Genomic DNA, 6657 nt, shown 5'->3' with positions numbered 1-6657 from the left:
TATTTGAATTAGACTAAAACATAGGTTTTATACACATGAATCTTAATAAGACACCCTAATAACTGAGTTTTTGGACAAATTCTGGTCCTTAGTTCTTCATTCATAAAAAAAGAATAGCAAGGATTCAACCATAAGGATCCCCTTTAGTATATGGGCAATAAAATAATGTGCTTCAAATATTTCCCACTTAAAAACTCACTTCATGTTCTCAGGCTTTGGCTTTCTTTTTACTGAAAAGGAAAAATGTGATGTCTAAGATTTGTGGTAGTTCCAGAAGTCCAGGAGAATTTCACACAGAGGTAAGTCTTGATGAGACCTGATGATGAGGATAGACCATATATTTTCAATTGGAGTTATTTATTTATTTATTTATTTATTTATTTATTTATGTGTTTATTTATTTACCGAGAGAGACATTTCCCGATATCTGCAGATATTTTTGACAACTCTCACAAGAAGTGGAGATAGAGTGGGGAACTCAACTGGAGGATGGGGGACGCTACTGACATCTAGTGGATACAAGATAAGGATGCTGCTAAATAGCCTACATTGCACAGGGCAGTCCCCACAACAGTTACCCAGGCCCTAATGTCAGTAGTCCTGAGGTTGAGAAACCCTGGTTAGAGGGCTCTTGATAGAGAATGTTGATAATGTTGAGGGCAAGTTTTACTTTACAAATCTGCGATTCATTTTTATTGGCATAGTTTACAAGTCCAAAAAGATGAATGAATCTTAATCTTGATTCCAGTCTGGGTTTAACTTGTTTACAAGCTTTCTCTTTTAACGTCAATGTTTTACTTTCTGTCACCAAAAAGATTGGTGATGGTGTACAAAGAGGTGTTAACTGAGTATTCTTTATGTTGCTTTATGTTATGTTTCTGCAACAAAGCAGAAAATGGTTACACGCGTAAATGCCAATGTGCTTGATGATCTGGTTAAACAAGTTCAGTTGGAGCTTGTCAGATGAAAGTTATTCAGCTGGTTGACCTGTCCATAAACATATAGAGGCTGAGAGACTGTGGAAGGCTGGCCAAATACTAACACCAGCTGGGGAATGACTTAATTAGATGACCGAAGGGAAATCCTGAGAAATGAATCTTTAAGGTAATGATAATTCTTTGTTCATTTGCTGGTCTGGGGAGCAACCATAGAGTGACTCTGAGTAGAACTTGCTTAGAACAGTTACTGGCTCTATAGGTGTTTTCAGCACAGTGTCAGAGAAAGCATTAGGTCTGAGGACAATTGTTTAAATTCCAGCTTGACTACAGACTAACTTTGCTTTCCTCAATGTAAAATGAGGTTAATAATGAATAAAACCATACAAGGTATTGTATATATTAAATGATATAATAAATGTAAAATGTTTAAGTTGTTCTCATGTTCCTGGCACATAAACAAGATTAAATAAATGATATCATCTCACACATATCAGGCATGTAATGAATATTAGTTCCACCTGCCATTCTTTAAGAAACTCTTTTTCCTCAGGTCTCAAATTATTAATTTAAGATTTTCTGATCTGACTAAAGTCTTCTAAATTATGCTGGAATAATAGATTCATTGAAATACTGTCATCACTAGTCTTTTCTTATTTATTGAGAAGTATGTGCACTTTGTTCATCTACAATGCATTGAAAATATCCCTATTAAAGAATTGAAAAAATAAATGTTTTCTAAATTCAGTTCTGTGTAGGCTCAGGAACATAATGATATAGCATGGTATTGGCCTAGTGGAAAAAGGGTAAGCTTTGAAGTTCCAGAATAAAATTTCAAGTCCAACACCACATTTAATTAACTCTGATTATAGATCAATTTCTTTATGTTCTTCAAACTTTTCATTCATACATTATAGATAACATCTGCTTCATAATGTAATTTTAGATGTTATATTTAGTATAGTATTTAGAATGTTTTGTACAGTGGCAAGCACAAAAGCAATATCAAATTAACTTGATTTCATTAACTGATGTGGGAAAAACAACAAATACATAAACATGTAAAACTTTTAATTAATACCTGATATCAAGTGTGCAACAACTATCAATTCCTTTTTTTATCAAATCTAGATATTATTTAAATCAAGCTCTTGTTATTCTCTATATTGAAGGATAGAAATTAATCTATAGCTAGGGTTTTACTGTGCCTGTGTGACCAATTCAAGGTTCAATGAATGCAGAGGGAGGATAAAACAAATCTAATAACATATACAATGTATTTACTAAAGAGTCATCAGTTGACTAAGTTTTCACATTTCAGTTGGAGGTTTTAGCATCATATTGACCCAGATAAGCATGCCTAGATTTATTTAAAATTGGTTCCTCTTAGCCTTTTATTTACTTTATGATACAAGAATGATTATGATTTTTTTTTCTTTTTGACACTTGTAAAAATTAACATGGAACTACATAAAGCAAGAGGGAAATAAGTAAAGCCATGTATAAACTGGCATATGTCCCTCAAGAGGACATGGCAGTATAATTCAAAACGTCTAACAGATAAGGAAGTGAAAATATTGGGGGAAGGTTTTATATGTTTAAATTATATTTCCTGAGCACCTTAAAAAGCCCATTTACTTAGAGACAAAGGAAAGCATGAGATTGTTTTAGACATTAACAACTGAACACTAAAATATTGAACCATTAGAAACCAGAGACAACTTGCAAGGAGCCAGTTGTCATATTATGTCCAACAGGAGAGTATAAAGCAGATGATGGAACATTTGCTATGTATTTTTAGTGGAGGAAGGCATCAACCATGCCAGAGGAGACCTAAAATGCCCCAACTGTAAATGGATCAGGTTTTGTTATCTCCCTCTTTCTCTCTTTCTTTCTCTCTCTTTCCCACCCCCTTTCTTTTCTAGTCTGAATCTGGAGAGAAGGTACACAATCTGTCCCAGCATCTGTTACTCTGTTTCCCCTTTGTTCATTGTTTTTCTGTTTTCTTTTAACCTTGTGAGCTATAAAGCAGTTTTTATATTCTATCTCAATTAAGGAAATAATCTATTTTATTAACCCACACAATTTATGTTAAAGATAGAAGCCTCAGCAAGATGGCTTTACTGCCTACCTCTTCCCTCCTATTAAGACGCACTGGAAATGAGATGGAGTAAGGATGGCTGTGCTTCAAAATCACCAAACGGAATTACACGAGTTTTAGAGTCAAACAGTTCTGGTTGAAATTCCTGGCTTTTTTCACTTAATAGCTGTGTAACTTAAGCAACTTTCTTAACCAATGTGAGATTTGGTTTCCTTATCAGTCATCAGGAGTCAGTAGTTCCTATCTCTCAATTTTATTACAAAGATTATAAATTAACAAGTCAGGAAATAACTATTGTTGGTGAGGATGTGAAGAAAGGGGAACCCTATTACACTGTTGGTGGGAATGCAAGCTGGTATAGTCACTCTGAAAAACAGTATGCAGGTTCCTCAAGGAATTAAAAATAGAGCTACTCTATGACCCAGGAATTTCATGGCTGGGTACTTACCCAAAGATACAGATGTAGTGAAATGAGGGGGAACCAGCACCCCAATGTTCATAGCCACAATGTCCACAATAACCAAACTGCTGAAGGAGTTGTGATACATACTTTAACATATGAATGGATAAAGAAGATGTGGCTCATATATATAATGGGATTTACTCAACCATCAGAAAGGATGAATACCTACCATGTACATCGATACAGATAGAACTGGAGGGTATTATGCTAAGTGAAATAAGTCAATCAGAGAAAGACAATTATCACATGGTTTCACTCATATGTGGAATATAAGAAATAGTGCGGAGGAGCACAGGGGAAGGGAGGGAAAACTGAATGGGAAGAAATCAGAGAGAGAAACAAACCATGAGAGATTCTTGACTTTGGGAAACAAACTGAGGGTTGTGGAAGGGGAGGTGGGTGGGGAGATGTGGTAACTGGGTGATGGGCATTAAGGAGGACATGTGATGTGATGAGCACTGGGTGCTATACACAACTGATGAATTACTGAACACTACATCAAACATCAAAAATAATGATGTAATATATGTTGGCTAAATGAATTTTTTTTTTAACGTTTTGTATGTTTTTTTATTTGCTGCAGGTGGGGTTTTAACGGTCGCTTGCCCACACTCTGGATTATTTCTGATCCCACCACAAGGAGCCCTCAAATCGACTAATGTGAGAGATTGGGAATGAAGACCCCCTTTCCTGCCATCTCACCGAGGAGGTCTCCTTTTTGACAAAAAAAAACAAAAAAAAAAACAAAAAAAAACCGTCTCAAGGTTATTGCATGAGCCTGGATGAATCCCACTGTCAACTCTCCACGGGCCGAGCCGGCTCCTCTCGCCCCCACGGTGGGCAGGGAGGAGCGGGAGAACGCGGCCCCAGCTTCTCCCCCTCCGCTCTGCTCAGTACCGGGGGAAAGCCGACGGCGGCAACCGCTCACCTTCAAGTTGTCTCCCCTCTCCAGCCTCGGTTAAAACCCTTTGCGCATAAGGCAACGTGGAAGCTGATGTTTTTACTCGTCTCGCTGTTTTAAAGCACCATTATGAATTCGAGTTGCACAGTAGTTAACAGTACCTTTTATATATACATCTCCTATCATATATATATAAACTGTAAACACGAGGTAACAGCGGCTTCTAGAAACTGATTTTCTTCAAGGTTTCCTGTATGGTAGGCACCTGAAATACTGTGTAAAAGGGTCTTGTGTGTTCTGTCTCCCTGCTGCTAGTTGGGCTCTGTTCTGCAGGACCAGGAATGGTGCTGGCAAGACCGCTCAGTGGCTGGGAGGGAATTCTGCCGCTGAGTGTCACTGTTTCTGTCCCCTGCTTGTGCTCCTATCTGATCAGGCTAGAGACAACAATGAAAAAAAAAAAAAAAAAGATATATAGTTTAAAAAAAAAATCCAATATATAGATTTCTATAGAATTTCCTTTTTTCCTTTTCTCCGATCCTTCCTCTCCCGGTATTGTTACTATTTCTTGTTACTGATTTTTTAAAAATGAATTTTTTAAAAAAGAATAAAATAAATGGATTTCTGGAGAAGATAGCAAACTAGTAGGATCCTAAACTCAAGTTGGTTCATGACTAGAACTATATAACACCCACATCAGTGTATCTAACTTAGAAGATAACCTGAAAATTGACAGAACATACTCTCCACAGCTAAACATAGAGAAGAGGGCACATTGAAGAGGGCAGAAAGTATGCAAATGAGGGAAGGAAAAAAACAATTATCTGAGACTGTGGGAGGGAGGGCTACTGCAAGTGTGGAGAAGGGAGAGGAGCAGACTGGTTCCGCAGGCACAGAGGACCTGCACTGGGAAGATGAATCATAACATCTGACTTTGAAAACCAGAGGGGTTTAACTTCTTGAGTTCTTACAGTCAGTTGTGCTTAGCACCTAGAACTTTGAAAATCAGCAGACTTGACTAAGATTATACCCTGTGACCATGCTCTTCTATAGAATTGCCCCCTCCAATACTACCTTGGCAGCTCTCCAAGTTGGTTCTAGGTCTCCTCCAGCAGCAGACTTGAGCAAACTTTGCTGACATTGAAAGTCCTACCCCCACACTTTTCAGCGGACTCACCTCCTCCAACCCAGCCTTGGTAAGAGTACATCCAAAGGGCTTTGTGCAAGCAGTCCTGAAAGGAGCCAACACCACTCCAAAGTGAGTCCTGCCCCAGAGAGAGGGGAAGAAAACCACACATATCAATTAAACTGCAGGTCCAGCAGTGGGCTGTGGGCAGACATCTGGTAGGGATGCAAGTCCTTTCCAACAATGAAAGCTTCCCAGAGGACAATACAGGTTGAATGTCTTGCAGTAGAGTGCAATTACAGCTCTGTCAAATTCCTGGCCTGACCCAGCTCAAACCCAAAGTGGCCCAGAGTGACTTATTAACAAGACAGGGAATAAACCCTATCCACAGCAGGCAAAGAGAGCCATTGTAGATGACTGGATTGAAGGCAAACATGGCTCAGCCACAACAGTAAGGTACATGCAACATATAAGAAATACCCCTGAAGTGCCAGGTTCTGCTTGACAAGGAACATTGCATTTCAGGACACCACAGGTCATCTTTTTCATAAGGCCACTACTTTCAAGACCTGGAAGTGTAGCCAACTTTCCCAATACATAGAAATAGAAAAAGTGAGAAGACAGAGGAATATGCCCAAATGAAAGAATAGGACAAAATCACAGCAAGACAGATAAATGAAATAAATATATGGAATATGCCTGAAAGAGAATTTAAAGTAATGGCCCAGAAGATATTCACTGGACTTGAAAGAAGAGTGGAGGATCTCACTGTGACCCTCAACAAATAGAAAACATGAAAAAGAACCAATTGGAAATGAAAAACTCAATTGAAATTAAAAATATACTAGAGGAAGGGCGCCTGGGTGGCTCAGTGGGTTAAGCCGCTGCCTTCGGCTCAGGTCATGATCTCAGGGTCCTGGGATCGAGTCCCGCATCGGGCTCTCTGCTCAGCAGGGAGCCTGCTTCCTCCTCTCTCTCTCTGCCTGCCTCTCTGCCTACTTGTGATCTCTCTCTGTCAAATAAATAAATAAAATCTTTAAAAAAAAAATATACTAGAGGAACAAATAGACTAGAAGAAGAAGAAAAATGGATCAGTGACCTGGAGGACAGAATAATGGAAAGCAATCAAGCTGA

General features: G+C 38.6%; 1 long non-coding RNA gene across 1 annotated transcript in view; it reads right to left on the bottom strand.

Moving 5' to 3' along the window:
• Positions 1-264: 264 nt before the first annotated feature.
• LOC116599376 overlaps positions 265-6657 on the bottom strand; it is a 331220-nt gene continuing 324827 nt past the window's right edge. Inside the window, exon 3 of the long non-coding RNA XR_004289347.1 lies at positions 265-316. This is a non-coding gene — a long non-coding RNA (uncharacterized LOC116599376). The remainder of the gene's footprint in view (positions 317-6657) is intronic.

Source organism: Mustela erminea, chromosome 9 (assembly GCF_009829155.1).
Source record: "Mustela erminea isolate mMusErm1 chromosome 9, mMusErm1.Pri, whole genome shotgun sequence".
Lineage (NCBI taxonomy): Eukaryota > Metazoa > Chordata > Mammalia > Carnivora > Mustelidae > Mustela > Mustela erminea.
This window is presented reverse-complemented; position numbering and strand designations above follow the sequence as displayed.